This window comes from Eschrichtius robustus, chromosome 6 (assembly GCF_028021215.1).
Source record: "Eschrichtius robustus isolate mEscRob2 chromosome 6, mEscRob2.pri, whole genome shotgun sequence".
Classification (NCBI taxonomy): Eukaryota; Metazoa; Chordata; class Mammalia; order Artiodactyla; family Eschrichtiidae; genus Eschrichtius; species Eschrichtius robustus.
The window spans coordinates 9,703,227-9,719,196 of NC_090829.1; the positions used below are offsets into that span (position 1 = coordinate 9,703,227).

A 15,970-nucleotide genomic window follows, 5' to 3' on the forward strand; every position below is an offset into this window, starting at 1 on the left:
TTTTGGATTTCACATCAAAAGCAAAGGCAACAAAAGCAAAAATAAACAAGTGGGACTACATCAAACTAGAACGCTTCTGTATAGTGAAGGAAGCCATCAACAAAATGAAAGGGCAACCTACCGAAAGGGAGGAGGTATTTCCAAATCATAATTCTGATAAGGGAATAATATCTAGAATACGTAAAGAATTCCTACAACAACAGCAACAAACAACCCGATTAAAAAATGGGCAGAGGATCTGAATAGACATTTTCCTAAAGAAGACATACAGTTGGCCAACAGGTACATGAAAAGATACTCAGTATCATTAATAATCAGGGAGATGCAAATCAAAACTACAATGAAATATCACATGAAGTGAAATAAGTCAGACAGAGAAAGACAAATACTGTATGATCTCACTTACATGTGGACTCGTAGGACAGTCTTATAGATACAGAGAACATACTGGTTTTTGCCAGAGGTGAGGGTGGGCAAAATGGGTGAAGGGAGTCAAAAGGGACAAACATCTAGTTATAAAGTAAACAAGTCATGGGGATGTAAATTACAGCATGGCAACTGTAGGTAATAATACCGTATTGCATATTTGAAAGTTGATAAGAGAGTAAATCTTAAAAGTTGTCAACACGAGAAAAAAAATTCTGTAACTTTACAGTGATGATGTTAACTAGACTTGTTGTGTTGATCGTTTCATGGTATATACAAATTTTGAGTCATTATGTTGTACACTTGAAACTAATATATGTCAGTTATACCTCAGTTAAAAAAAAAAAAAAGACAACAAAGGTATCTCATAGAACTGATGAGCAAGAACTACAGTTGATCTTTTCAGGGTGCTGGAAATCAGGAACTACAAAATCCAGTCTAATTTCTGTGGATTTGGTATGGGATGGGGAGGCTAGAATGTATAGTCCACCATCTTGCTTCATTCTGATTCCAGTTTAAGAATCAATTTGCTCAATAGATTCTTTTACAGATAGGGAGTTTGGTAATAGATATTTTTCCATCATTACTGTCCAAAGTATATCTCTAGCCTAGTTTTATATTTAGAGACCAGCAATTTAGAAGTGCAAGAGTTATGAACCTTCTATAAGTGATGACATCAATTAAAATACTTCAAGTGAGTTATTTAAAGCTCTTTGTATGATCTTGAAAGTTTGAAGAAATGTGAACCAAGCATCATAATTTTGAAGTAAACTTGGCCTTTTATGGAGAGAAGTGTAACTATTTTTATGTATTCATTGTTTATTTAGTTTATTTGTATAGTTATGGAGAAGATGTATTGACTGCCATTAAGCACTGTTTGTGCTTAATTCACAAAATTATCATCATCATAAAGAACTCCCAACAACTGTTTATTTTGTTTTACCTGATTTTTGTGTATTAAAATATATAGAAATAATTGGGCCTTGAGCAGGAACATGAAATATTTCTCCTATTTAGACATTTCGTTGCATTGTTTTTTTTTTCATTGTTGTAAAAGTATTTGATTATAGTAGTTTAATCTTTTCAGTAACTATCCAAGAAATTGAATTTAGGTGTCTGAGCGATTTTAGGAACTTTACCCATAAAATGTACTTTAAAATATTAACTGAATTCCCTGGCGGTCCAGTGGTTAGGACTCCGTGCTTCCACTGAAGGGGGCATGGATTTGATCCTTGGTCCAGGAACTAAGATCCTGCATGCCTTGGCACAGCCAAAAAAAAAAAAAAATATATATATATATATATATATATATAAATCTTAACTAACATTTTCTGAGTAAGTTATACTTAACTATAAAAATTTGAATAAATGTTATTGAAGAGAGAAAATGGATATAATGTCATAGCCAGTATATTCTTTTCAGAACACAAGGATCAATTTGCATATGTGATAAAATATATTGGTAGTAAAATGAAGTGGAGATAGTGCGTGGCCTGTAATTTTTTTTGTAAAGTGTTATAAAAGTAAGTGTCTCAAATACAGTATAATTATAAGTTATAATAACTATTCATGATATTTTAGAATTTAAATTATGTCAAATTAAATACTTAGATTGAAACTGCATTTATAATTATATAGAAGTTCATAATTTTTAGACAAAAAGCATTTACCAAAAATTATTCCAAAGTTTAGAAAACTGAGTAATTTAAATTTAAAAACTTAAAATAACCCTTAGTTAATGATTTTTATTTACCTTTGTTAAAGAGGACTTAGATGCAAAAATAATAATCTCTATCTGTTTAAATGTAAATGTCAATCCAATGAAAAGGTGACTGAAAATTAATGACTTTATTTAAAAAAGTGAAGTTCTTAAAATTTTAGATTAGATCTAATTTTTTTGTTAAAGGATTTTATACAAATTATAAGAATAGCTTAATTATAAAAATCATAAAGATAATTTTAATTCAGAATATTTAATTTAAGATAATTTAAGCTCAAATGTATAATTATGAAGTTATGACTCCTAACTATATAGAATTTGAAATAAGTCATATAACCTTTCTAGATATTTTTCATAATTAGGTGAAAACAAGGCATGAACTATCTCCATTTGATTTTCTTGTTAATACTTGCAATTTATTTCTAGTTATTCCTTAATTGCTGAAAAAAAGTTGTCTGTCACATGGTTACCCATTATTTTTCTACAGTATAATATGTAATAAATTTTAAGGATGCATATTCAAGAAATAAATGTTGGTTAAAAAGTTTTTTTTATTATGTAGGTTTTAGGTGTACAGCATTGTACTTCAACATCTGTATACACCACAAAGTGGTCACTACTGCAAGTCTGGATTACCATCCATCACCATCTGTTTGACTCTCTTCATTTGTTTTGCTCACCCCCAACCGCCTTCTGGTAACCACTCATCTTTGTATCTATGAGTTTGTTGTTTTATTTTGTTTGTTAACTTTTTTTTTTTAAGATTCCATATATGAGTAAAATCATACAGTATTTGTCTTTTTCCCTCTGACTTATTTCACTTAGCACAATACTCTTAATGTCCATCCATGTTGTCTCAAATGGCAGGATTTCATTCTTTTTTATGGCTGAGTAGTATTCCCATGTGTTTGTGTTTGTGTGTGTGTGTGTGTGTGTGTGTGTGTGTGTGTGTGACATCTTCTTTATCCATTCATCTGTAGATGGATATTTAGGTTGTTTTCATATCTTGGCTGTTGTAAAAAATGCTGCAGTGAACATAGGGGTGCACATATCTTTCTGAATTAGTGTTTTCTTGTTCTTCAGATAAATACCCAGAAAAGGAATAGCTGGCTCATATGGTAGTTCTATTCTTAATTTTTTGAGGAAACTACATACTGTTTTCCATAGTGGCTGCACCAATTTATAGTCCCACAAACAGTGTCTGAGGGTTTCCTTTTCTCCATATCCTCTCCAACATTTATTATTTTTTTGATAATAGCCATTGTAACAGATGTGAGGTGATAGCTCATTGAGCTTTTGGTTTGCGTTTCTCTAATAATCAGTGATGTTGAACCTTTTCACATACCTTTTGACCATCTATATGTCTTCTTTAGAAAAATGTCTATTCAGATCCTTTGCCCGTTTTTTAATCGGGTTGTTTGTTTTTTTCTGTTTTTGCTTTTTGTTTTTTTGGCCTTGCCACACAGCGTGTGGCATCTTAATCTCCCGACCAGGGATCAAACCTGTGCCCCCCGCAGTGGAAGCTCAGAATCCTAACCACTGGACCGCCAGGGAATTCCCCAGGTTGTTTGTTTTTGTTGTATGAGTTCTTTATATATTTTAGATATTATCTCCTTATCAGAAATATGATTTGGAAATATCTCCTCCCATTCGATAGGTTGCCTTTTCATTTTTATGATGGTTTCCTTCACTGTGCAGAAGCTTTTTAGTTTGATATAATCCAAAAAGCTTTAAAAGAGTGGCTTACTAATAGTGTATGTGTGTTTGTGTGTGTGTGTGTGTGTAAAGGTAGAGTTGATTCTTTGGTGGATTCAGTGTTTATGGAAAATAGTAGCTGATTAAACCTAGAAACTTATTAGAATTAGCTTTCCTTCAGATATAAAATATGCGCTCCTCTAACAAAGGTATGAGGTTCTGGTTTGAGCAGAAGGGTAAGATCCTTTGTCCCCTTTGTAGTGCTGGATATGTGAAGAAGTAGTGTAAACATGGTGCGTTCTTTTCAAGTTGAATTTTAGTGGGATATTGTGTAATGGGAAAGAATTAACACAATTATTTAAAAATACTCAGTGCCAAAGGAAATTAATGGTTATTGTTAACAATTTTGGGTTCCATTCCCAGACCTCCATTGGGAGGTCTTTTCTATTAGGGTACTTATTAGGGGGATTTCAGTGGGAAAATTTGTGATTCTGTGACTTTGGATGTTAATCTCTAGGTATCAGTTATTTCAGTCATTAGCGTTTCCCTGCAGTAAGCTCAAGTCCTCTTTTGACAGATATAGAAGTAAATTGCTAGCCTTTATTTCCTCCCAATTTTAGCTATTTGCAAATGTTTATGATAATGAATTTTGGCTTTGTGACTTGTTTTTATGGATGAAATAAAAAAATCTTTGTAGTTTGCCTTTACTTAAAAATATATTCTTAAAGTGCGTTAATTTTTAGTGTTATCTTACTTGAAAATTTGCTTACTTACTCACTTTCATGTTTTAAGAAGAGATCAGGAAGTACCAATGAAAAGCTTACAATTATGGGAACATTTTCTATACACGGATGTGTGTATGTATGTAGGTATGTTTTTAAAACCTGCTTTCTTTCTCTCCACAAAGAAGACTTGAAGCAGCTAAGGAGAATACAAACAAATGTGGTTATGAATAACTTTAAATAAAAACTCAAAAGTCACTGTGGGATATTTAATTTTTCTTCTTCTTTATATTGGAACGGATTGGTGGTTGGTTAAACTTGGTGTGAGCTGTCAAAATTTTAAATTATAAGGCTAAATATTCTCATAGCCTGATGTTTGTGTCTGGCTGAAATAATGCATTTAAAAAAATAAACTTCACTGTAAATTTCCAGCTTAAATCCATTTTTATTGTAAATTACCAAGTTAAAATATTGTGTGTCTTTTATCTGCTCATGCATTAACTTTGAATCAATATAGCTGTGGAATAGTTTGGGGAAGAATTTCTTTTTTTCTAAAGGATGGTCCAGAGATATTCTTTCAAATTTAAGGTCAGCAGACATAGTGAATGAGGATGGGCAGAAGGACGTTTGTTTTTTAAATTTATTTATTAATTTATATTTTTGTCTGCTTTGGGTCTTCGTTGCTGTGCGTGGGCTTTCTCTAGTTGAGGCGAGTGGGGGCCACTCTGTTGCGGTGCGCGGACTTCTCATTACGGTGGCTTCCCTTGTTGTGGAGCATGAGCTCTAGGCACGTGGGCTTCAGTAGTTGTGGTGCGCGGGCTCAGCAGTTGTGGTTCACGGGCTCTAGAGCGCAGATTCAGTAGTTGTGGCGCACGGGCTTAGTTGCTCCGCGGCATGTGGGATCTTCCCGGACCAGGGCTCGAACCCGTGTCCCCTGCATTCGCAGGCGAATTCTTAACCACTGCACCACCAGGGAAGCCCCCGGGGAAGAATTTCTTATTTGGACCTTGCCCCTGAGATTATCAAAATGGCTTGAGCTTTTGATTCTTCATGGTTAAGTATGGATGACAACTTTTGCCTTGCTCAGCCTTTACTTACTTTTACCTGATCAAGTTTTAATCACTCAGCCCAGTTTTTTTCTATTTAAATTCTTTTCCCATAGGCCATAGCGGTAGCACCATATGAATGTTATTCAGATCCAATAAGCAGTTAAATATCTTGCTAAATTGTTTGAATTTGGTGGCACTGAATTAAATAGGTTAATACATCATTTCATTTAGTTTATTTGCTATGTATGCCTAATGATTGTCCTTTCAGTTTCATGTGATGGGGACTGATGGTAAGAGGCAGCTGTTGATTGGATTTTGGGTATTTTTTTATATTGTTGCATTCAATTTACATATTTTTTCTTGTATATTTTTGATGCTGTTCACCATGTTCTTTCACTTTCTAAGCTTTTAGCCATTATTATATCTGTTCTGTAAAACCCGTAAGGGTATTGTGATGCTTCAAATAGATGTGTGTCAAATATTTGAAAAGTGACCAAACATTTATACAGATGTTAGTTATGATTCTTTCTCAGGAGGCGTGATGCCATAATTTCTGTTTTGCCAAGTAGGTGTGAATTTATATTTGATTCCTGCTAGATGTCTGAGCAGGGTCTTTTAAATGAACTGCATTTAGAAATAAAAGAATCTGTCGTGATTAGACGATTTAATAGGTAAAGTATGCTGAAGTATCATGTAGCTCACTTCCCATTGAAAGGAACAGTTAATGGAATTGGAATCCTGTTCATTTCAATACAATTGAAAATATATTCAGTCTCTGCTAATAAAAGTTTGGGATTTTTTTTCATAAAGTTACACATTAAAAATAACTAATAAACTAGATACAATTTGGGCAGTATGGACAGTGTTTCCACTGAGAGGAAATCACTAGCTCTTGAAACTTGGTCTCTAACTTTCTTTACTAAGTCCACTTGTCTCTATTTTTGTTTATTTAGAGTACATCTAGAGCTTGAGTTCTTAGGTTTTTAAAAAAATGATAGAAAATGCTGGTTTGGAATTGTGTTGCAGTGATTGTGGTGGGTATAGCCTCTACACTGATAAGGAGTTATCCAGGTGTTTACCTGTATCTTTACTTTCTGGTTTTTTTTCTTGCATCTTGGATTGTCCATCTGTATCTTCATTTAGTACGGAAAATTTTCAACCATCATCTGTTTGAATATCATCTATACTCTCTTTTGTCTTTTATATTCTTTTCTAATTTCGATCTGTTTGTGTTTTAGATTGTTGCTGCTCAAAGTGTGGTCCTCAGGTCAGTACTGGTCTGCAAACTGATGTTATTGGTCCGTAATGAACCAAGACAAATTCAAAGTAAACATTTAGGAGCTTTTAATAGCAACTTGATATCATCATGACATCTACGCACATGATTTTTCAAAAAGAAATTCACGTTTACTGTATTTTATAGAAGTTTTTGTTTGCAGTCGATCGGCCATTTCAAAAATGGTCCTTCATCACCGATAGTTTCAAAAGTATATATTTTGTTAGACCTTCTTATTCTATTCTTTGTATCTCTTAACTGCTCTTACATATTTTATTTTCTTTCTTTGTCTTTCTGAACTGCATTTTAGATAGGTTTTAAAAGTCTTTCCATTTACTAATTCTCTGTTTGTACTGACTCTACTGTTTAAGCTTTTACACTGAATTAAAAATTTTACCTATGTTTTTTATTTCTTGAAGTTTTATTTAATTCACACACATATTTTAAGCGTTTCTATTACTTGAAACATCCTTATTGTATAATCTTTCCAATAATTGAAATATGTGTACTCTAATTCTGCCATCTCTTGTTTATGTTGGCCATCATTCATTGTGTCTGTTTTGTGATTTTTTTTTTTTTTAATTGAGTAGAGTTTTTTGGAAAGTTGTTGGATTCTTTGAGGCCTGGATTGAAGTTATTTTCTTTCCCTGAGAATTTACCTATGCTTCCCCCAGGTGACTAGGGATACTGACAGTTTAAGAGCACTTTAAATAGATCTTCACATGAGATTTATTGGATTGTGCAAGTAGTGTGAATTTAGTCTGAGAACCTTTGTGAAGTTTCCCCTTTGTGATTACAGTGTCAAGAGAATTGATAAAACATGCTTGAAATGACAAAATTATAGAGATGGCACATAGATTAGTGGTTGCCAGGGCTTAGGGATGGTGCTTTTGATAGACTTTTTAGGGTCCATCTCCTGAGCCTCGTGTAGCCATTAAGATGTAAGATCAGTTTCAGCAGTTTTAGGTACATACTCTCAGAATGAAAGCTGGTTTCCTAGGTTTGCTTATTCTACTTTCATTGTGTTTACAGCTTATGTGGATACGGTACTTTCTTGCTAGTTAAGCAATTCATTAAAACAGATTTTCCCACTAACTTTAAAAAGTTGTATCTAGTAGTATCAAGGTATCTAGTCTGCCATACTGCTGGAAATCAGTGTCCCCATCTGTCTACAGTTTAGTCTTATGAAATATGTTGCTATTTTTGCCTGTGCTGTCTTGTATTTTTGTTAAACTATTTTATCTCTTTGGTCCATCAGACTTCTTGTACAGACCCATTACAATCTATACCCAGTTATGTTTTCTCCTTGGTTTTCCACTGTTCCTTCACTGGTGATATTATGGTTTATTAAAGACATCGTGTGTTGTAGCTGCCATTCTTTCACTCGTGTCATTCTGTCCTGTTTAAATGCTCTCTCTTCTTCTGACTCCAGCTGCTGCTTCTAGCACTGTTGACATTTTGGGCTGGATAATTCATTTTTGTGGGGGGCTGTCTTGTGCATTGTAGGATGTTAGCAGCTTCCCTGGCCTCTACTCACCAGGTACAAATAGTACCTCCCATTTTCTAACAGTTAAAAGTGTTTCCAGATGTTGCCAAATGTCCTTTGGGGGCACCATCTCCCATGGTTGAGAACCACCGTTCTAGCTCTGTATGAACTTGGCCTCAGTTGAAGAGCCTTCTCTGATGATGCCTGCCTGTGGCTTTTACCTTCTGGATTTTCTGTAGTACATATTGTCTGGATTGTACACTTGTCCCTATTACATTTGGCTGTGAATTTCTTTCTCTCTCTCCCTCCCCACCCTCTGTGTGTGTGTGTGTGTGTGTGTGTGTGTGTATTTGTGTCTGTGTCTTTCTTATTTCCCTCAAGTTCTAGAGGGTGGGGACCATGTATTTTACCTTTTTATTTGTTTGCAATTTTGGTCAACCCCATATACTTGTTAGTAGTTTTAAATATATCAATTTCTTGCTTTTTCCCTATTTTTTCATTTTTTTATATGGTAGTAATGGGGGTTTAGGAAATTGAATCATTCTAGAAAATGTGGAGAACTTTGAGGCATTCTAAATTGAGACTTTACTAATGGTAATGTTGAGACTTGCAGATAATAGAATTAATACCAATGTAACAATAGTGTGTATACTCAGTAATAACTCTGGAAAATTCAAGACAATGCAAGATAGTTACAAAGATATAAGAAAGATGTAATTTCTGTTAGATAGATCCATTATATAAGTAACCAGAAAAATGTGCAGTAGAGCAGCATTAAGAAAAATAGACTCAGAAATACAGAAAATGGAAGGTTTTGTAGAAGCATGAAGTACGAATGATTAGTTCTACAGAATGAGATGAGCAAAGTAATCAATATGTCAAGGTAAATTGTTAGGAATGATGGATGTAGCATCTGGTTAGGAGTGAGTTGTGTAAAGCTGATAAATGTGATATGTGAATGTTAGTAAGTTGAAAACAAGTTGGGCATAGAGAGGTTAGCTTCTTACTGTCAACTCAGGAGGAACATGTATATTTTGCCCCAGTTGGGAAAGATACAGCTCAGCTATAGATCCCCCCCCCCTTTTTAAAATTATCTCCAAGTTCCAAGTAACAAAATAAAGCTTGAATGTAATTACCTTTATAAGGTGCTTTTCCTCATCTAGGCCAAAATCTTCATGAAAAAAATCATAAGCATAATATGTTTTCATTGTAGAAGAATTAGAAAGCAATGAAAGGTATGGGGAAAATGAAAGTTGCTTCCCAAAGCCTAAACCACTATTATCATTTAATTCTGTTCTCTTGATTTTTATATGGTTTCAGTTTCTCTCTAGATATAGATATAAAATGTGCCTGTATATAGATATCAGTGTATACTGTGTGTATATGTGTATGTTTGTAAGTATGTATATTTATTTAAAATAGGGATTATTTTATATGAAATGTGTTATAGCCTATTCTTTTTCATATAATATTATGAACATTCTTCCACATCTGTAAAAATTTTTTGAAGTGATATTTAGTGTCTACATAACATTCTGTTCTGAGATTATCCCCAAATTTATTTAACCATACACCTATTGTTAAACATTTAGATTTTCTTCCATAAATATATATACACACACACATATACACATGAACATACATATACACATAGTTTTTTTTTCCAGGTCTTTTTTTTTTTTTAATTTTTTTATTGGAGTATAATTGCTTTACGATGTTGTGTTAGTTTCTGCTGTGCAATGAAGTGAATCAGCTATATGTATAGATATATATATTCCCTCCCTCTTGGACCTCCCTCCCACCCCCACCCCATCCCACCCATCTAGGTCGTCCCAGAGCACCGAGCTGAGCTTCCTGTGCTTTATAGCACGTTCCCACTAGCTGTCTATTTTACGCATGGTAGTGTATATATGTCAATCCTAATCTCCCAGTGAACCACTCTAATGGAAATTTTGAGTACATCTCCCATTTTCTTTGAAGAGTTGTTACCTCCACCATAGTCTGCCTCTCATAATTCACTCCACAAAATCGTTCTCCCTGTCTTCCTTAATAAAAAGAATCCCAATTTTATATGTGGGCAGTATTACCAAATTTGGAGACTGTATTTCCTATCCCCTCAAGTGGTTAGGTGTGGCCAAAGGACTAGGTTATGGTTGCTAAGCTGTAAGCTGAAATATGAGCATTAGAAGAGAGTGAGATGGGCCTTTCTTCCCCTTCCTTCTTGCTGCTCCCCATAGCCTTCTTGGAGTGTGAGGTGACTTTTAATAGAACAGTATATGGTAGAGCAAAAAGATGGAAGGAACTTGGATTCCTAATATTTGGAGTGGCCACATCAGCCTTTGATTGTCTACTTCTAGACATTTACATGGGAGAAATTCTCTTCCTTTGATTTTTTCCTCTCAAGTCATTATATTATAATTATTAAAAATTTTTTTTGTCTTGGGAAGGATATGACCTAACCCTAGCTGATAAAGGATGCCATTGTTTGATGCTCTGTGCTGTAATGTGATGGGTCCAATATAAGGAAACATGCATTGTGTCGTGGTAGATTCTAGATCCATGTTGAAAACCAAAATCTACTTTGAGACTGGAGAGAGATTAATTGGTATTGAAAGGGAAATACTTGATACATATATTCTGGAGTTCTTTGATAATTATATTGCCGAATTTTGTTGTCAAATGATTTTAATAATTATCACAGATATTTCAGAAAACGTATGATAGCTTTTAGGCAAAAAAAATCGCTAACTATTGAAGATTATTAATTGTAGTGTATCAAAATAATCTCTTAAAGCCCTATGAATTTGTAATATTTATTAGATATCTTGGCTAGTCATTTAGGCAGAGTTAGCTCATAAATGTGACTTTTAATGCTCTCATTAACTTTATTGGAAGAATTTTGACAAATGAAATTAAAAACATTTTTTATTTATAACTTTAGACGTATTTTTGGGGGTATTGATTCTAAGACAGTTATTCATAACTTTAGTGAAAGAAGTGAAGGATACACATTTAAAAAGTTACTAGACTATTTTTTGAGAAGTTTTAGGTTTATAGAAAAATTGAGCAGAAAGTACAAAGAGTTCCCATATACCCGTTCTCCACAGTATACACATTTTTATGCAGGGTGTTCCACACACATAAAAAAAGACTTTATATCCCTGAACCAAATGTGTATTATTTTATAACAGGAAAACTGCACAGCCCTGAAAGACCTTTTACGCTAACCCAGAGTTTCCCACCCTCAGCAGTATTAACATTTTAGGGCAGATGATCATTTGGTTGTGGGAGACTATCCTGTGCATTGCAGGATCTTTAGCAGCATCCCTGATCTCTACCCACTAGATGCCAGTAATACTCTCTGGTTGTGACAACCAAAAATGTTTCCAGACATTGCCAAGTGTCCCTTGGGAGGCAAATCACCGCCACCCCCAGTTGAAAACCATTGCTCTAACCAATTTTCGAAGCTTTAGGATTTGCTGTATTTTTAAGGTGGGCTCAAATTGAAAGAGTCTGTAGTTCAGTGACCCTTCACGTGAAGTCGTGTAGAAAAAGTTAGAATCTTCCTGCCCCTTGGGGACCGCAGGCAGCATACAGACTCTTACTGAGCCTCGTTTTCCTTGATTGTGAAATAGGTAAAATATTACCTAAGTTGCTTTGAGAATTCATTGAGCTAGATTATAAAAATATTTTAATTTTAGTTTCCTTCTCTTCAGATGTTGTGCTATATACTGTTTGGATTTATTCCCTTGAAAGTGTCAAACACTCATTACAAAGTTCTTATTTCTGTGGGAAAGGCTATCACAGTTTAGGATCTGCTATTTGTGGACTTCAAGAGTACTATACTGTGGGTGGATAAAAACCTGAAGTAAATGTTAAATGAAGACTAATTTATGAGGTCAGCTGTGTTTTGTCTCTTTGTGGTGCTCCCATTAGGTTGTCACCGCATTCACATTGGAACAGTTAAGTGATCTCCTGTGTTCTTTCAAGGACTGTGAGCTTCTCAAATTGTTGATGGCATTAGGTGTCAGCCAGTCGCTTTGACCTTCGAAGTTTTTGTCTTCACATCTGAAATCCCTCCAATTGTAACAGCCTGTGTGTCAGCTCCATTAGAGGAAGCCAGGCCTCTCTCAGCTTGTGCTTATTAGTCCACTTAAGACTTCTAAAAACTTGACAGAGTTCACAATAACCTCCACTTCCCATTGCTACTTTGTAGAGTTATAAAGCATTGTTCACCAGTGAATGAAATGCTGTCTATAATAATTAAGGTTATTCTAACTGTTCTACCCCTTGCAGAAAATTTCCAGAGACTTGGTGAAGATAGGAAAGCTATCAGAAAGACTATAGCACTATTGTACTGTAAGTATTGCTTTGAAAAAGAACTGTAAATTAACAATATTTTAAGTATCCAGTTGTTTGGGGGAAAATATGTTAGGCAGAGTTATTATATGTAAAATATAGAAGAGGATATATTATAATCATGTTAATAATTTATAAGAACTAATCCTATGCAGTCTTTTAAAAATTGAAAATGTGTTCTTATGTACTGAGATGAGGATTTTACAAATAGCATTGAAAAATATTTCTAATTCTAACAAGGATTGATCTAGTTTATGTACATTTGCTTATTTAAAACTATCAGAATCCAAAGAATCATTGTAGTTTTGTAGGTTTGTGATTTGTTTGGGTGACTTATTGTTTAGGTTATTTTGCAGAATTATTTATTTGCTGATTTATTTATGTATTTCATTATTTATTTATTTGATTATTTAGTAAATTATTTATCTGATGAATTATTAATACATCTTCATGACATGCTTTAAATTATTTATATCTTAATTTTGAGTTTATTGCTTTTAGATGCTGCATTGTTACTGACTAGTTTTGATTTTTTTCTTTGTGGTTCTTTAAAATTAAAGTATTAGCTCTAAGGCAAAAGTATATTCATTGCAATGCCCAGGGATTTTTTTTTTTAAGTAATTTATGGTAGTGATAAAATTTCAGTTATGCTTTGTTTAGCTCTAAATTTACCTGTTTAGGGTTACCTGTGATACAATATTTGTTTGTTGTGTGCATACTTATTGTAGAGTCACTTACAAATTAATGATATAGCCTATAGCCTGTAAACTGAGACAGAACATATAAACCTCAGTCCACATCATCCTTGGTATCTCTAAAGGGCAGGTCGGTATTTCTTACTTGCTGTAGAATAGATAATGGAGTTAGTTATTTTATTTTAGTGTCAAAGCTATTTTACTACTGGAATATTTTTAGGAAAGCTCAGAGAAATGAAGTCCAACTTAGATTTGGATTGCTGAGATATAAATTTGACTGATGTAGCCCTTTGTTTTTTTAAATACCTGTTACATGTGTATTTGGAAAACAGCATGATATTTATATAGATTTTTATATCAGTCTTAGTGACATACTTATTTTATACCATATCTCTTATGGAAAGTTTTATACCACTTTATTTTAATGAGCTAAAAATGTACAAGGGTCTTTTATAAATGCCAGCTATAATTTCTCTGTCTTTACCTAATAATTCTCTTACGTGAAGTTTCTATTTTTAACCAAATAAAGTATTTCATCTTAGTTCTGACTCTCTTTCGTAAGGTAGCACAAGTTATTAGTGTTCCCTTTTTGAATGGGTTTAATGAATAAGTTAAAGTAATTGGGTTAAAAGGTATCATGTGTACAACATAGTCTTTCTCCTGTGTTTGCTTGCAGTGAATTACTGTGTACTTTACAGTTTTAACATTTCAGAGAGAAGCAACATTGTACATTTCAACTTGAACTATATGCTGTTGAAGTATAGGGAAAATGACCTCTGTAGACAGGTTTCACTATAGAATTTTAAACTGTGCATATGTAAACCCAAATTTCTTATTTTGAAATATTGACTATATGAATGTTTAATTGGGATATTGCTTTAGTATCTTCATATGCTTGCCTTAAAGGAAGCGGTTTCATTTGATTTATATACATGGATTTAAAAATGTGTTTATTGTACATATCTGTGACTCTTCTGTTCTCTAGATGAACAACCACAGATGTTGTTAGATATGGAATTTTATTTTAAAGTGTGCTTCAGGATGCCACTGTGGACTTCTTTCAGAGAAAAAAGCTGCCTTCTCCAATGTTGAATAAGATCTCCTATACTAGTTGTGTAATATACCCAGCCCACACTATAACATGTAGCTGTGTCATCCAAGTGATCTTTAATTGGAAGATACAGATACACATATGTGCACACACACACATGCACACATATGTGAAATTGTCTCCTGAATAATTTCTTAGGACTTGTTTTTGAAAAGAGATGTTGATGGAGATTGTCATAATAGTAGCTAGCATTTTCTGAGCACTTACTATGTGCAGGCACAGTGCTCACATCATCTTTTACATGGATTATTTGTTACTCTTTCCAGTGAGAGAAGTACAGTTATTATCTTCATTTTATGAATGAGGAAACAGAGACTTAGTAACTTGCTCATTGCCACACAGCTGACAGTAAGTGATGGCGCTGGAATTGGGACTCATTTAGTCTGACCCCCAAATGTCCTTCTTAGCCCATTACAATTCTGTAATGTAGCTTTATTGTTGTTTTAATGTAGTTTTATGTAGTTTTATTTGTTGTATTACATTATAAATCTGTAATGTAATTATGCTACATTACAATTCTGTAATGTAGCATAATGTAGTTTTTCACCTGAGTTGTTTTCATTTGTTTGTTTTTAGAGACTGTAGTTATTTATATCTCTGATAGACTTAACTTGCTAAGTATATTCAGTTTGTGTTTCATTTGGTCATCTTTTTTAAACAGTAGGCAGTACTTGAGCTTCTTGAATTTTCTGATTTGATTCTTCTTATAATCCTGTATAGTGGATCCGAATTAAATACAGAAGAAGAATTTGTGCCTCAGGGAGATTGAATGTTTGCCTGGTGGATGTCTAATGCTCAGATCACTTCTTTTGACTCTTAAGCCCAAGGCCATTTTCAGGGCTCTGTTAGGTCAAATCTTGGGTGATGTTGGTGTGAGTGCCATAAATAATTGCATCTGTATGAATGCCAGGACAACAGGTGTAGACTAGTACCATCCTGGGCAAATTGGGACCTCTGGTCACCCTAGTAACATCTCAGATTCCTTTTGAGTAGTCCCTAACAGTGTATATAATGCATATTTAAGAGCAATCTTAATTCACATGCAATATTTAAAAAAATATTTTATGATAAAACAAACTTCTTTTATGGCCAGTATTTATGTGTTTTTGTTAGCCAACCTAGGCAGCTTGTGTTTATGACTTTTATAAAGTGTGACTCTGATGTTTTACAGCTTTTGGAACCTATTTTCAAGGTGAAAATAAAGAGGAGGTATTACTATTGGGAACAGAAAGATGAGTATGGCAAAGTTGGTCATAATATAGTATATAGTTGTAAAGTTTTTCTTTGTATCATACATTACAGGATTTTTAATACTTGTTTTGCTTTGTAAATCTTCTGATAAATGGTATATTTGACATTGTACGGAAAACTAATTCTATTTGTTACACCTTCAGAATTTATAATTTTATGTTAGATGATCCAGTAGTTTTT

The 15,970-nt window shown here is 33.7% G+C and overlaps 1 protein-coding gene across 1 annotated transcript in view; it reads left to right on the forward strand.

The window, feature by feature from the left end:
• TBC1D5 (TBC1 domain family member 5) overlaps positions 1-15,970 on the forward strand; it is a 535,061-nt gene that overhangs the window by 41,562 nt on the left and 477,529 nt on the right. The window contains exon 2 of the mRNA XM_068545866.1: positions 12,671-12,733. The gene's annotated coding sequence lies outside the window, so the exon portion shown is untranslated. The remainder of the gene's footprint in view (positions 1-12,670; positions 12,734-15,970) is intronic.